The sequence below is a fragment of the Mobula birostris genome, chromosome X (genome assembly GCF_030028105.1).
Source record: "Mobula birostris isolate sMobBir1 chromosome X, sMobBir1.hap1, whole genome shotgun sequence".
Lineage (NCBI taxonomy): Eukaryota > Metazoa > Chordata > Chondrichthyes > Myliobatiformes > Myliobatidae > Mobula > Mobula birostris.
The window spans coordinates 12,967,194-12,984,076 of NC_092402.1; positions in this window are offsets into that span (position 1 = coordinate 12,967,194).

The window sequence follows — 16,883 nt, forward strand, 5'->3', positions numbered from 1 at the left end:
CCACTCCATCTAAACCCCTCACTCTAGGGACATGCCAATCATATGTGAGATGTGGCAGTCTTGGGGGATCTCCCCTCTCTCGCAGAGTCACATCTGCCAGAAGTGCATACGGCTGGGCGATCTGGAAGACCGTGTAAGGAATCTGGAGCAGCACCTGGATGACCTTTGAGTCATAAGGGAGAATGAGGCAGTCATAGATGAGAGCTACAGGGAGGTAGTCACACCTAGGCTGTCGGAAGCAGGTCGTCGGATGACAGTCAGAGGGGGGAAAGCGAAGGTGAGCAGACAGGTAGTGCAGAGCACCCCTGCAGCTATTCCCCTGAATAATAAGTTTACCGTCCTGGATACTGTTGGCGGGGATGACCGACCAGGTGTGAGCCACGGTGGCAGGGCCTCCGGCACTGAGTCTGACCCGGTGGTGCAGAAGGGTGGGACGGAGACGAGGAGAGCTGTCGTCATTGGAGACTCTATAGTCAGGGGAGCAGACAGGAGATTTTGTGGACGTGAGAAGGACACCCGCATGGTTTGTTGCCTCCCGGGTGCCAGGGTCCGGGATGTCTCTGACTGGGTGCACGACATCCTGGTACGAGAGGGAAAGCAACCAGAAGTCGTGATACATGTTGGGACCAACGACATAGGCAGGAAGAGGGATGAGGTCCTGAAGTGTGAGTTTCGGGAACTAGGCAGAAGGCTGAAGAACAGGACCTCAAGGGTGGCGTTCTCAGGATTGCTGCCAGTGCTACGTGACAGAGATGGTAAGAATTGGAGGAGATGGTAGTTGAATGCGTGGCTGAGGAGTTGGTGCAGGAAGCAGGGTTTTAGATTTTTAGACCATTGGGATCTCTTCTGGGGAAGGTGGGATCTGTACAGATTGGATGGGTTGCACCTGAACTCGAGGGGGAGCAATATCCTTGCAGGTAGGTTTGCTAGCATGGTTCAGGAGAGTTTAAACTAATTTGCAAGGGGGATGGGACCCAGAGCGATAGAGCAGTGAAAGAAGTGCATGGAGTAAAGCCAGATCTAACATACAGAGAGGTTTTGAGGAAAGAGAAGCAGAATAAATGGTGTAAAGACAGTAAGGTAGAAGGGCTGAAATGTGTGTACCTCAATGCAAGAAGCATCAGGAACAAAGATGATGAACTGACAGCTTGGATATGTACATGAAATTATGATGTCGTGGCCATTACAGAGACTTGGCTGGCACCAGGGCAGGAATGGATTCTCAATATTCCTGGATTTCAGTGTTTTAAAAGGGATAGAGAGGGTGGAAAAAGGGGAGGAGGGGTGGCATTACTGGTCAGGGATACTATTACAGCTACAGAAAGGGTGGGTAATGTAGCAGGATCCTCTTTTGAGTCAATATGGGTGGAAGTCAGGAACAGGAAGGGAGCAGTTACTCTATTGGGGGTATTCTATAGGCCCCCTGGTAGCAGCAGAGATACAAAGGAGCAGATTAGGAGGCAGATTTTGGAAAGGTGCAAAAATAACAGGGTTGTTATCATGGGTGACTTTAAATTCCCTAATATTGATTGGCACCTGATTAGTTCCAAGGGTTTAGGTGGGGCAGAGTTTGTTAAGTGTGTCCGGGGCAGATTCCTGTCACAGTATGTGGACAGGCTGACCAGGAGGAATGCCATACTAGATCTAGTACTAGGTAATGAACCGGGTCAGGTCACAGATCTCTCAGTGGGTGAGCATCTGGGGGACAGTGACCACTGCTCCCTGGCCTTTATAATTATCATGGAAAAGGATAGGATCAGAGAGGACAGGAAAATTTTTAATTGGGGAAAGGCAAATTATGAGGCTATAAGGCTAGAACTTGCGGGTGTGAATTGGGATGATGTTTTTGCAGGGAAATGTACTATGGACATGTGGTCGATGTTTAGAGATCTCTTGCAGGATGTTAGGGATAAATTTGTCCCAGTGAGGAAGATAAAGAATGGTAGGGTGAAGGAACCATGGGTGATAAGTGAGGTGGAAAATCTAGTCAGGAGGAAGAAGGCAGCATACATGGGGTTTAGGAAGCAGGGATCAGATGGGTCTATTGAGGAATATAGGGAAGCAAGAAAGGAGCTTAAGAAGGGGCTGAGAAGAGCAAGAAGGGGGCATGAGAAGGCCTTGGCGAGTAGGGTAAAGGAAAACCTCAAGGCATTCTTCAATTATGTGAAGAAGAAAAGGATGACAGGAGTGAAGGTAGGACCGATTGGAGATAAAGGTGGGAAGATGTGCCTGGAGGCTGTGGAAGTGAGCAAGGTCCTCAATGAATACTTCCCTTCGGTATTCACCATTGAGAGGGAACTTGATGATGGTGAGACAATATGAGTGAGGTTGATGTTCTGGAGCATGTTGATATTAAGGGAGAGGAGGTGTTGGAGTTGTTAAAATACATTAGGACAGATAAGTCCCCGGGGCCTGACGGAATATTCCCCAGGCTGCTCCACAAGGCAAGGGAAGAGATTGCTGAGCCTCTGGCTAGGATCTTTATGTCCTCGTTGTCCACGGGAATGGTACCGGAGGATTGGAGGGAGGCGAATGTTGTCCCCTTGTTCAAAAAAGGTAGTAGGGATAGTCCGGTTAATTATAGACCAGTGAGCCTTACGTCTGTGGTGGGAAAGCTGTTGGAAAAGATTCTTAGAGATAGGATCTATGGGCATTTAGAGAATCATGGTCTGATCAGGGACAGTCAGCATGGCTTTGTGAAGGGCAGATTATGTCTAACAAGCCTGATAGGGTTCTTTGATGAGGTGACCAGGCATATAGATGCAGGTAGTGCAGTGGATGTGATCTATATGGATTTTAGTAAGGCATTTGACAAGGTTCCACATGGTAGGCTTATTCAGAAAGTTAGAAGGCATGGGATCCAGGGAAGTTTGGCCAGGTGGATTCAGAATTGGCTTGCCTGCAGAAGGCAGAGGGTGGTGGTGGAGGGAGTACATTCAGATTGGAGGATTGTGACTTGTGGTGTCCCACAAGAATCTGTTCTGGGACCTCTACTTTTCCTGATTTTTATTAACGACCTGGATGTGGGGGTAGAAGGGTGGGTTGGCAAGTTTGCAGACAACACAAAGGTTGGTGGTGTTGTAGATAGTGTAGAGGATTGTCAAAGATTGCAGAGAGACATTGATAGGATGCAGAAGTGGGCTGAGAAGTGGCAGATGGAGTTCAACCCGGAGGAGTGTGAGGTGGTACACTTTGGAAGGACAAACTCCAAGGCAGAGTACAAAGTAAATGGCAGGATACTTGGTAGTGTGGAGGAGCAGAGGGATCTCGGGGTACATGTCCACAGATCCCTGAAAGTTGCCTCACAGGTGGATAGGGTAGCTAAGAAAGCTTATGGGGTGTTAGCTTTCATAAGTCAAGGGATAGAGTTTAAGAGTCACGATGTAATGAATCAGCTCTATAAAACTCTGGTTAGGCCACACTTGGAGTACTGTGTCCAGTTCTGGTCTCCTCACTATAGGAAGGATGTGGAAACATTGGAAAGGGTACAGAGGAGATTTACCAGGATGCTGCCTGGTTTAGAAAGTATGGATTATGATCAGAGATTAAAGGAGCTAGGGCTTTACTGTTTGGAGAGAAGGAGGATGAGAGGAGACATGATAGAGGTGTACAAGATAATAAGAGGAATAGATAGAGTGGATAGCCAGCGCCTCTTCCCCAGGGCACCACTGCTCAATACAAGAGGACATGGCTTTAAGGTAAGGGGTGGGAAGTTCAAGGGGGATATTAGAGGAAGGTTTTTTACTCAGAGAGTGGTTGGTGCGTGGAATGCACTGCCTGAGTCAGTGGTGGAGGCAGATACACTAGTGAAGTTTGAGAGACTACTAGCCAGGTATATGGAGGAATTTAAGGTGGGGGCTTATATGGGAGGGCAGGGTTTAAGGGTCGGCACAACATTGTGGGCCGAAGGGCCTGTACTGTGCTGTACTATTCTATGTTCTATGTTCTATGTTCTGTATTTGGGAAATTAAAATCTCCCACCACAACAACCCTGCTATTATTACACCTTTCCAGAATCTGTCTCCCTATCTGCTCCCCGATGTCCCTGTTACTACTGGGTGGTCTATAAGAAACACCCAGTAGAGTTATTGACCCTTTCCTGTTCCTAACTTCCACCCACAGAGACTCCGTAGACAATCCCTCCATGACTTCCTCCTTTTCTGCAGCCGTGACACGATCTCTGATCAACAGTGCCACACCCCCACCTCTTTTGCCCCCTCCCTGTCCTTTCTGAAACATCTAAAGCCTGGCACTCAAAGTAACCGTTCCTGCCCCTGAGCCATCCAAGTCTCTGTATTGGCTGCAACATCATAGCTCTAAGTACTGATTGTTTGATGGCTCTGGGTCTGTACTTGCTGAGTTTAGAAGATGAGGGGAAATCTCACTGAAACTAATAGAATATTGAAAGTTCTAGATAGAATGGATGTGGAGAGAATGTTTCTTACACTGAGAGCGCCAAGGACCAGAGGGCACAGCCTCAAAATAGAAGGACATCCCTTTAGAACAGAGATGAGGAGAAATTTCTTTAGCCAGAGAGTGGTGAATCTGTGGAATTCACTGTCATAGATGGCTGTGGAGGCCAAGTCATTGGAGATATTTAAAGCGGAGGTTGATAGTTTCTTGATTAGCAAAGGCATCAAAGGTTACGAGGAGAAGGCAGGAGATTGGATAATAAATTACAGTACATTAACTCTGCCTCTTTTCACAGATACATCCTGACCTAACACCCATGATGCCCAATTACATCCATGTGATCAGTTAACCCACTGGTCTTTGGGATGTGGAGTACCCAGAGGAAAGCTCTGCGGTCACAGGGAGAATGTACAAACTCCTTACAGGTGGCAGCAGGAATTGAACCCTGGTCGCTGGAGCTGTAATTACGTTATGTTAACCCCTATGCTTCCATGCCGCCCATAAACGTCAACATAGATCTCATCTTCAAGTGTCTGATTGTCTCGAGCTGACTCGGAAACAAGTGTGCAATGTTTGAGCCATAGCCAATGGTAACAATTGCATTCACCCAGTAATTTCAATGATCGAGGAGTAGATTAATTTTAACAAAGCTTACCAGAAAATGCAGAAAACCCGATGAAAGCCAATAATAAAAGGCACCACTAGACAGAAGAGTGGACAGGTCAGAAAATAGAGCCTGCCTTAAACATGGCTTGCGTTTGAAGTAGGTTAGGCCCTCTGTTGGTCAGGGCCGACCGTGGATGTTGCATTCAAGCTGTCTACGTAAGCCCGGGCAGTACAATATGGAGAGCAAGCTTTTGCCCATGCAGCAGGCTCCCCATCTCTACACACTTGATGAACCCAAAGGAATGGCAGAGACCAATAGCGTTTGGCACAAGTGACGTCGCGGGGTTGCCAGTCAGTGTTGAACTCAACGCAGGACTGCCTTAGGGTCTCCAGCTCCGGAATTTTCCCTCAGGGTTTCCTCCCAAAGCTTTCCCCATCAGTGGGTATAGCCGCATGCAGCAGGGGTTTGAGATCAGAGTTTTCCTTCTCCTGGGTGAGCTGCCAACAGCGGCTGATGAGCCCCATTTGCCCGATTGACGCATGTCAGAATGAAAGGAAAGACTGAGAAAGATCAGGATGAGGCCACACTCAGGCTGGAGGAGCAACAACTCATATTCTGTCTGTGTAGCCTCCAAACTGATGGCACAAATGTTGACTTCTCCAATTTCCGGTGATTTCTACCCCACTCCCCCTCATCTATTTTTCCATTCCCCATTCTGGGTCCCCTCTCACCCCTTTTCTTCTCACCTTCCCATCAACATTCCCCTGGTGCCCCCTCCTCCTTCCCTTTCTCTAAAGGTTTACCTGTGGTCCATGGACCCCTTGCTTAATGGGATAAAAAAGGTTGGGAATCCCTGCCCTAGAAGAACATGAGCCAAACGCGGGCAAATAGGACTAGCTTAGTAGGCGTCTCGGTGGGCATGATAATGTTGGTTTAAGTGGCCTGTTTCAGGGCTGTACGTGACTCTAATGGCAAGATGATCAGTCTTTGGACTTCCGTTATATCCTTGTGTTGTTCTCATATTCTGAAATACCTTCAGCTCTCAAATATCGGTCAACCTCAAATTTAAATTTAACCAATGACCTAGAAACAATTCTAATCTGTGGAAGGGAGTTACGGATCTCTGCCGCCCTCTGTGTGTTAAACTCTTCTCTAAATTTACTACTGAATGGTTCTGGCTGCAATGTTTAAGTTAGATCCCCAGGTCCTGGCATTCCTTGTCAGTGAAAATACACTCAGTGGCCACTTTATTAGGTACCTCCTGTGTGTATGTTTGTGGTCTTCTGCTGTTGTACCCCATCCACTTCAAGGTTCGGTATGTTGTGCATTCTGAGATACTCTTCTGCACAACACTGTTGTAACGTGTGGTTATTTGAGTTACTGTCACCTTCCTGTCAGCTTGAACCAGTCTGGCTATTCTCCTCTGACCCCTCTCATTAACAAGGCATTTTTGCCCACGGAACTTCCACTCACTAGATTTTTTTTTGTTTTCACACCATTCTCTGTAAACTTTAGATATAGTTGTACATGAAAATTTCAGGGGATCTGCAGTTTCTGAGATACTCAAACCACCCCATCTGGCACCAACAATCATTCCATGGTCAAAGTAATTTACATCACATTTCTTCTCTGATCTGATGTTTGTTCTGAACAACAATGAAACTTCTGCATGCTTTTATGCATTGAGTTACTGCCACATGATTGGCAGTAAAGTGGCCACTGAGTGTACGTCCCCTGGTCCTTGCAGAGCCAATGTCTGGGTAACCTCCAACCTGATGGTATGAACATTGACTTCTCTAACTTCCGTTAATGCCTCACCTCCCCTTCGTACCCCATCCCTTATTTATTTATTTTTTATTATTATTAATTTTTTTTCTCTCTTTTTTCTCCCTCTGTCCCTCTCACTATACCCCTTGCCCATTCTCTGGGCTTGCCCCCTCCCCCTTTCTTTCTCCCTAGGCCTCCCATCCCATGATCCTCTCATATCCCTTTTGCCTATCAACTTCCCAGCTCTTGGCTCCATCCCTCCCCCTCCTGTCTTCTCCTATCATTTCGAATCTCCCCCTCCCCCTCCCACTTTCAAATCTCTTACTAACTCTTCCTTCAGTTAGTCCTGACGAAGGGTCTCGGCCTGAAACGTCGACTGCACCTCTTCCTGGAGATGCTGCCTGGCCTGCTGCATTCACCAGCAGTTTTTATGTGTGTTGCATGATATTCCAGCATCTGCAGAATTCCTCTTGTTTGCAATGAAAATATTTTATCTTTACCCACCCAGGAGCTCCTTATTCAATGAAATTGCATCACCAACTTTTTTTTAATTCCAAGGAATACCATTTTAATTTGTATAGTCCCTTGTTGCAATGTAATCATCAGAGCCCAGGTATCACAGGAAGTTTCACTACCTGTGAGAATTCTTCCATTTCACTACATTTGATTTCTCCCCTAGTCTGTGCTCTCATTCAAATTCCATATTCAAATTTCAAAGTTCAAAGTAAATTTATATACTGTTCATCACCATATACAACCCTGAGATTCATTTTCTTGGAGGCATTCACAGTAGAACAAAGAAATACAATAGAACCAATGAAAGACCACACACAAACAAAGACTGACAAACAACTAATGTTCCAGTCTATGGGCCCAGGAAGTAGTTCTGATGCCCGACTTCTCTTGCAGCAGTGCTCAATCCCACCTCCTGGTGCTGTCTGCAATTTCTCTGTGCTTGCATAGGTTTCCCATATCCCTAACACACTGGGGCAGCGCGGGTTAGTCTAATGCGATTGTAGAGCTCACGGCCCAGGTTCAATTCTGTCACTGTCTGTAAGGAATTTGCACGTTCTCCCTATGACTGACTGGGTTTCCTCCGGGTCCTCCCACATTTCAAAGTAACTTCATAGGTTAATACGTTAATTGGTCACGTGGGTGTAATTGGTTGGCGCAGGCTCATTGGACCAGAAGGGGCTGTTCCTGTCCCATCTCTTAATACAGTACTGTGCAAAAGTCTTATGCACATATCTACAGCTAGGGTGCTTAAGACTTTTGCACAGTACTGTATATTGGGTAAAATAGGAAGGTGTTTGGGAAACAGAAATAAGAGTATTTGGTTTTGTATTAGCTCAGTAGTATTAAATGTTATTTAGTAACTGGGAAATAATAATATACAGTACTGTGCAAAAGTCTTAGGCACCCTAGCTATATGTACGAGGAGCGGAGAGTAAGTTTGTAAATCTGGCATGAACAAAGGATGTTGGCAATGGCATGTTGGCCAATCATCAACTGAACTGGGTTATGCAACTCACTGCATAACTCTTAATTAATCAAAGCTCACACTTTATTGTCTATGTACAAACAACTTAACTATGTTAATCCCAGGCTAACAATTTAAACCTTGAATTCTACTGTTTCCTCTGCACCAGTATTCACTCAGACCACTCCTCTAATTTATAACTCCAATAAAGGGGACCTTCCGTTGGCCAGACGATCAATACCTTCTTCTCCCAGCCCCTGGCATGGGGGTTCTTCCTTGCGATAGTTAGTCACTGGAGTTCTCGTCCCTTTGCATTTGAAGCTCCGAATTCTCATAGTCTTCCTCATCTATCAAATCTTGCACTTCAATCTTGTTGGCTCTAGGTCATCTGACTAGATTCCCGTTGGATACAGTCCAAGGGCTGCACAACTTTATGCCTTAGCTAACACACACAAAATGCTGGAGGAACTCAACAGGCTAGGCAGCATCTATGAAAAAGAGTACACAGTCACCATTTGTTTTGTTCTATTTGACTCTGGTTCAAATCAGTCAAACCAGGTCACCCAGACACTGGTCTGAGATAACGAGATTACTTCTGCAAACCTGCCATGGTACACAATAAACAGCTGACCTGAGAATGATCTGAGGTTTACCAGGTCAATAGCACAAACCCTTTGTGTCCACATTCAATTGCTCTGAATAAATTATCCTAGAGCAAGAATCAGTTCATCAAACAGTTCAGAAAATGGGGGTTACAGACAATTCCTGCCTGCCCTCCTACATCCATAACACTTTGGTCCATTTCTGACACCCTTTTCTCAATCTCTCTGTCTCCATCTCTGGAGTCTATCTACTGATATCTTTTATAAATCCACGGCTACCTTGACTATACCTTTTCCCATCCTGTCACTTGTAAAAAATGTCTTTTCCTTCTCGCAGTTCCTCTATCTCCACCACATCTGCTCTCAGGTCAAGGCTTTTCATTCCAGAACTGCTGAGATGTCCTCCTTCTTCAAAGAAATAAGCTTTCCTTCCTCAACTATCAATGCTGCTGTCACCTTCATCTCTTCCATTTCACACACATCTGCCATCCAGCATGTCAGTCCATGGCCTCCTCTACTGCCACAATGAGGCCATACTCAGGATTCTGTCTGGGTAGCCTCCAATCTGTCTGCATGAACATTAATTTCTTGAACTTCAGGTAATTGACCTCCGTCCTCTCCTTCACCATTCCCCATTCCTGTTTCCCTCTCACACCTTATCTTCTTACCTGCCCATCACCTCCCTCTGGTGCTCCTCTCCCTTCCCTTTCTTCCATGGTCTTCTGTCCTCTCCTATCAGATTCCCCCTTCTCCAGGTCTTTTATCTCTTTTACCAATCAACTTCCCAGCTCCTTAATTCACCCCTTTCCCAATTTCACCTATCACCTGCCACCTTGTACTCCTTCCTCCCCTCCCCCCACCTTCTTACTCTGACTTCTCCCTCCTTCCTTTCCAGTCCTGATGAAGGGTCTCGGCCCGCAACGTCGACTGTTTATTCCCATCCATAGATGCTGCCTGACCTGTTGAGCTCTTCCAGTACATTGTGTGTATTGTTCTAGATTTCCATTGTTTGCCGTACCTCTTGTGGCTATGAGGGTAGAGCAGCTTCACAAAATGTTAGCCTCCATTCCTTCAAGCACGTGTCAAGAACAAAGTCAATTGGTTTGTCTACTTCCACTGTCCTTGACCCATCTGAGTTTGATATTTTCTTCCATATTTAATGACTTCATGGCCAACTGGTGAGGGTGGGGCGCCATGGGAGGGGTGTGGGACAGGTGGCAGAGAAGGAGTGCCAGGGCAGGGGGTGGTGTGGGTGTAGACATACCCAGCCCTGAGACACCAGGCAAAGCTACTGGATTCCAAACAATTGGTTTATTGATCATTACAGAATATCCCTCTGGTGCTTCCTGCTCCCTCCCCTCTCCCTTCCCATTTTCCCCAACCATGATTCCCCACTCTTTGCCCCCACCCCCTTCCCACTCTCAGTCTACATCAGAGACCCGTATCAGAATCAGGTTTATCATCACTCACATACGGCATGAAATTTGCTTTTTTTTTTGCAGCAGGCAATGCAATACATAAAATTACTACAGTACTGTGCTAAAGTCTCAGTTACCCTAGTGATATGTATGTGCCTAAGACTTTTGGTCATTTGCTTACACTATATAATCCCCAATGTGCACGAATGTGGGCTCCTATAGCTCCTCCCTGATGGTAGTAGCAAGAAGACGGCATTTGCCCACTGGTGAGCGTCCTTAATGATGGATGCCACTTTCTTGAGGCAGTGTTTTCAAGATGCCCTCAGTGATGGGGAGACTGGTGCCCGTGGTGGAGCTGGCTGTCTTTACAACCCTCGCTAGCCTCTTCTGACACTATGGAGTGCAGCCTCCTTACCAGGCAGTGATGCAACCAGCCAGAATGCTCTCCACTGTATATCGACAGAAATTTGCAAGATCCTTTGGTGATACACCAAATCTCCTCAATCTCTTAATGAAGGAGAGCTACTGGCCTGCCTTCCTCGTGATTGTATCAATGTTAGGCCCAGGATAGACCCTCTGTGAGGTACTCTAAGACCAGTATAGCCTTCTTGAGGTCCAGTGACCAGAACTGTTCTTAAGTGTTCTAGGCATGATCTAATCAGAGGTTTATCTTATTGTTGGATATCTTAGATACCTGTGAACTCCATTCTTCTGGATATCACAATCAGAATCAGAATCAGGTTTAATATCACTGACAGCGGTCATGAAATTTGTTGTTTTGCGGCAGCAGTACTGTGCAATACATAAACAATACTATAAGTCACTATATACAGTGGATTCCTGTTAATTGGGACACATTGGGACCAGTACATTTTATCCCAATTGAGCGATTGCCCCAATTAACCAAAATTTCATGGAAATAATTTAAAAAGGTATAAAATGATGAACCACCATTAACTGAGCAACAAATTATATATTTAAGTGAAATACAGGACAAATTAGAACACTACCAATACTACTACAGCACTATAAAATTGTAGTTTCTAGTAGTTATAATGGAGGAATGGAGGAATTCAATGTACACTAATGTAGTCCTTTGATTGACTGCCTTTGTATAATGCTATCAATGATTGCAACCTCCAAATCTTCATTTTCATTGTAACATTCAAGATGATTGTCGATACTTTCAAGTTTGTTCCTAACTTGTTGAAGTGGTGAAATGGTTTCATTTTCACTCTTGGCCATTTCTGACCTCTCCAAGCCTGAATGCTTGAAATCGCAGCAAGCAAAACAGTTCCGGATTGTCTTGCTGCTAATTTCTCGCTAACTATCAGCAATAAAAATCAAGCGCACACAACTGATGCTATTTTAAAACTGCTCGCTCTATTCACAGTGCAGTATCTAACTACCACCCAAGTGAATGCATCTGACGCTAGTTAGAAACTGTTCAGCAACAGTCTCCTGTCTCAATTAGGCAACACAGTGTCCCAAATAAGCAAAGGGAACCCTGGCTATTCACTCAGTTATTTTTGTGTTTTAAGAGTTGTCCCAAATATGCGGCTGCCTTGATTAACCACTGGCCTAGTTAACTGGACTCCACACTATGTCTATAAAATAAATAAGTAGTGCAAAGAAAGAGCAAAGCAGTGAGGTAGTGTTCGTGGGTTGCTTTATTGGTCATTCAGAAATCTGATGGTGGAGGGAAGGAGCCTTCAACCACTGAACATGTGAAAGCAAAGATTCAATTTTGACCATGATATTTTACTGACCTATTGTCACGAACACAGGCTAAGATATAAGTACTGTGTATTCACCAGAAGGAAAAGGCGGTGTCACAGTTTAACGTGCCAACCAAAAGAAAGTACCTCCAACATTGCAACAGTTCCTCAGCACAGCACAGATGTAACAGAGAGAACCAGAGACTTGGAAATCATTTAGCAGACAAGATTCAGATTTATTTTATTTACCTTCGTACTTTACATTGGAATATACAGTAAAATGCATCACTTTTGTTCACAGCCAGCACAATCTTCAGTTGTGATGGCGACAGCCCACGAGTGTTGCCATGCATTCCGGTGCCAACGCAGCATACCCACAATGCTTGGCAGAACAATACAAGACACAATAAACAACAGCAAAACAAAAACACAAAAAGTCTGCAGATGCTGGAAATCTAGAGCAACACATACAAAATGCTGGAGGAACTCAGCAGGTCAGGCAGCATCTGTGGAAATGAATAAACAGTCAATGCTTCAGGCAGAGACCTTTTTTTCAGGACTGGAAAAGAAGGAGAATAGCTAGAAGGTGATAGGTGAAGCCAGGTGGGTGGGAAAGGTAAAGGGCTGGAGAGGAAGGAATCTGACTGGAGAAGAGAGTAGACCATAGGAGAAAGAGAAGGAGGAAGGGACCCGGGGGGAGGTGATGTGCAGGTGAAAAGAGGTAAAAGGCCAATGTGGGGAACAGAAGAAGAAGGGAGGTGGAGGGAAAATTTTTATTGGAAGAAATCGATATTCATGCCATCAGGTTGGAGGCTACCCAGACGGAATATAAGGTATTGCTTCCCTATCCTGAGGGTGGCCTCAGCGTGGCATGAACTGACATGTTGGAATGGGAATGGGAATTGGAAAACAACAAAACAAGCTCCATTCCTCCCCCCCACCCATCCACACACACAAGACAGGCCAAGTCGGGCCTCAAGTGGTCTTATAGATTCGCAGACATTGGGCTTCAATTTCCCCAATGGACTCAGAGTTTTGGTCATTGGGCCTTGACCTCTGGACTTTCTATCTTCGATATCGACCCCAGGATTTGCCGATGACAACGAATGAGGACCCTGGATGAGTAGCCCAAACACTGGGCCTCAAACACAAGAATATCCGATGACTAGGATCCCAAACACTAGGCCTCCAGCACCGGAATTTCTGATGACCAGGATCCCAAACACTAGGCCTCGAATGCTGGACTCTCTGATGACTGGGACTCTGAACGCTAGGCCACGAATGCCGGAATCTCTGACAGCCAGAATCTAGAACACTAGGCCTCAAACGCTAGACTCCCCAATGATGAGGACCCTAATACTAGGCCTCAAACTCCATTCTTACTGATTCATGTACTAAAGGGTCATTGTCACTCGTACCTCCTGCACACACAGAAATCCGAATCTCCTGTGTGCCCATCTACTGCTTATTGTCTACCACTGAGCTGCTTAAGAGAATAAATGGAAGTCATCCCAGTTTATGAGAGAGGAAATCAAAGCTGGCATATCCTTCGTGGCAATGGGAAAAGAAGGATTGGTATCTGAAGTTGTGAACAAAATGGAGATTAGTTACGAACCGGTCATTAAAAAGTGAAGTCACTGAATATTCATAAAACAAAGGGTCAGGAGCAGTACTGTGTCCAGGAATATATAACGAATGAAGGCCAGCATAGCAGAATCCTGGCTGGAAACTTTCTGTAGTCCTTTTAAGTGTTCAAGGTAATTGCAAACAATAAGTATTTTCAAAAGGCTAGAATATGATCCTGGGAATCATCTAAGCATTTTCTTGTCTTCTATAACAGGAAGCATATTTGAGATTTGTGTAAGGGTCTTGATATTCAAGTTTGCTGATGACACCACTGTTGTTGGCTGAAACAAAGGTGGTGACGATTCAGTACACAGGAGGGAGATTGAAAATCTGGCTGAGTGATGCCACAACAACAACCTCTCACTCAATGTCAGCAAGACCAAGGAACCAAGTGTAGACCTCAGGAGAGTGAAACCTGAGGTCCATGAGCCAGTCCTCATTGGATGATCAGAGGTGGAGAGGGTCAGCAACTTTAAACTCCTCAGTGTTATTATTTTGGAGGACCTGTCCTGGGCTGAGCGTGTAAGTGCAATTACAAAGAAAGCCCAGCAGCACCTCTGCTTCCTTCAGAGTTTGCAGAGATTCAGCATGATATCTAAAACTTTGACAAGCTTCCATAGATGTGTGGTGGAGAGGATATTGACGAAATGCAACACAGTCTGGTATGGAAACACCAATGCCCTTGAACAGAAAATCTTACAAAAAGTAGTGGATATGACCCAGTCCATCACGGGTAAAGCCCTCCCCACCATTGAGCACATCAACATGAAATGCTGTCACAGGAAAGCAGCCTCCATCATCAGGGACCCCCGCCGCCCAGGACATGCTCTCTTCTCACTGCTACCATTAGGAAGAAGGTATGGGAAACCTCAGGACTCACATCACCAGGTTCAGGAACAGTTACTACCCTCAACCATCAACCTCTTGAACCAAAGAAGATAACCTCACTTGTCCCATCGAAAAGTTCCCACAACCTATGGACTCACTTTGAAGGACTCTTCATCTCATGTTCTCGATATTTATTGCTTATTTATTTATTCATTATTATTATTATTTCTTTCTTTTTGTATTTGCACAGTTTGTTGTCTTCTGCACTCTGGTTCAACACCCAAGTCTTTTTGATTCTGTTATGGTTATTAATCTATGGATTTATTGAGTATGCCCACAAGAAAATGAATCTCAGGGTTGTATATGATGATATATATTTACTTTGATAATAAAAGTGCATTAGTCAAGCCAATAGTTTGAAGTTGAAATCGACTTTTGAAAGCCAATTGAAAATTATTTTGAGAACATACTATGTGTTTAATATTATTTGATTCTCAGAATGTGTTAGACAAAATCTTTCAGGGGATATACAGTATGGATAAAACATGAGGAAAAAAATTTGTTACCACTTTGGTTAAACAACAAGAGAAAAGGGCTAACAATGATGCCGATTCTAATTAACCAGGTTTTGACTACAAGCTACTGGAAAAATTATAAAATGTTTTAATGTTGAAAGCTCGACATTGAAGCAAGGGTGTTTAGATGATTTCCTGTCATTCATTTTAATGAATATAAAATAGTGAGCAGTGTTCCCGAGGATAAGCATCTCACACACCCAGTGCACCCTCAAGAGTGTATATTACACATCTGAGAGTAAATAATAAGTGTAGTATTTATCACACACTTTCTCCTCCTGTACCTCATAAAGTGGCCACTGAGTGTATGTTCATGGTCTTCTGCTGCTGTAGCCCATCCACTTCAAGGTCTGACGTGCTGTGTGTTCAGAGATGTTCCTGCACGTCACTGTTGTGACCTGTGGTTATTTGAGTTACTGTCGCCTTCCTGTCAGCTTGAACCAGTCTGACCATTCTCCTCTGATCTCTCATTAAAAAGGCATTTTTGCCCACAGCGCTGATGCTCACCTGGATGTTTTTTCTTGTTTTCCTGCACCATTCTCTGTAAACTCTAGAGACTGTTGTCTCAGGAGATCAGCAGTTTCTGAGATAGTCAAATCACCCTGTTTGGCACCAACAATCAATCCACTTAGATCACATTTCTTCCCCATTCTGATGATTGGTCTGAACAGCAACTGAACCTCTTGATCAAGTCTGCATGCTTTAATGCAATGAGTTGCTGCCATGTGATTGGCTGATTAGATATTTGCATTAATGAGCAGGAGTACTTAATACAGTGGCCACTGAGTGTGTGTAGTGTTGGTTGATACCACCTTAAGAACTGCATTGTGTGACCGAATGCTGTTTGTACTGTTGCAACATTACCTTGTGTGGAACGTGTCAGAGACACCGTCTGTCACTCTGGAGAGAACCACAATAAGAATAATGGTATCTCGACAGTTCAAGTCCCTCTGTAATTGCATGAAGTGCTCTTGTTACTTTGAATTAACAACGATTTTCCAGTATCTTGGAGAGAGAGATATGTACTGAGGCTTAGTATCAGAAATGCTGGGTTTATGAAACTATGGGATTTAGACACAGTGCCTGAATCGAAATGCTGGATGTGATCCCTCCCCATTGGATGTGCACCAGGAGTCAGTGATCTGTGTGATTCAATTGCTATTGTGCACAATGGAATACATAAAACAGCCCCTGCAACTGAATTTCCAGGCAAGTAATTCATCTAAATGATGGAGATAGTGGAAGCAAAACTTCAGACTGTCTTTTAGCAGATAAGCTATAACAGATTAAAGTAAAATAACACACACAAAATGCTGGAGGAACTCAGCAGGTCAGGCAGCATTGATGGAAATGAACAAACAGTCAATGTTTCGGGCCAAGACCCTTCACCAGGACTGGAAGGGAAGGGGGAAGATGACAGAATAAAAAAAGTGGGTGGAGGGGATAGGGGAATAGCTAGAAGGCGACGGGTGAAGCCAGGTGGGTGGGAAAGGTAAAGGGCTGGAGACAAAGGAATCTGATAGGAGACAAGAGTGGACCATAGGAGAAAGGGAAGGAGGAGGGTTGTGCTGAAGTGACAGGAAGGTGAGAAGAGCTAAGAGGCCAGAGTGGGGAAAAGAAGAAGAGTGGAGAGGGAGGGAAATTATTTTTTACAGGAAGGAGAAATTGATTTTCATGCCGTCAGGTTGGAGGCTACCCATGGAATATGAGATGTTGCTCCTCCACCCTTTAGCGTGGCCTCAATGCGGCACAAGATGAAGCCATGTTGGAATGGGAATGGGAATCAGAATTATAATGTCCACCGGGAAGTTCCACTTTTGGCGGATGGAGCGGAGGTGATTGACGAACC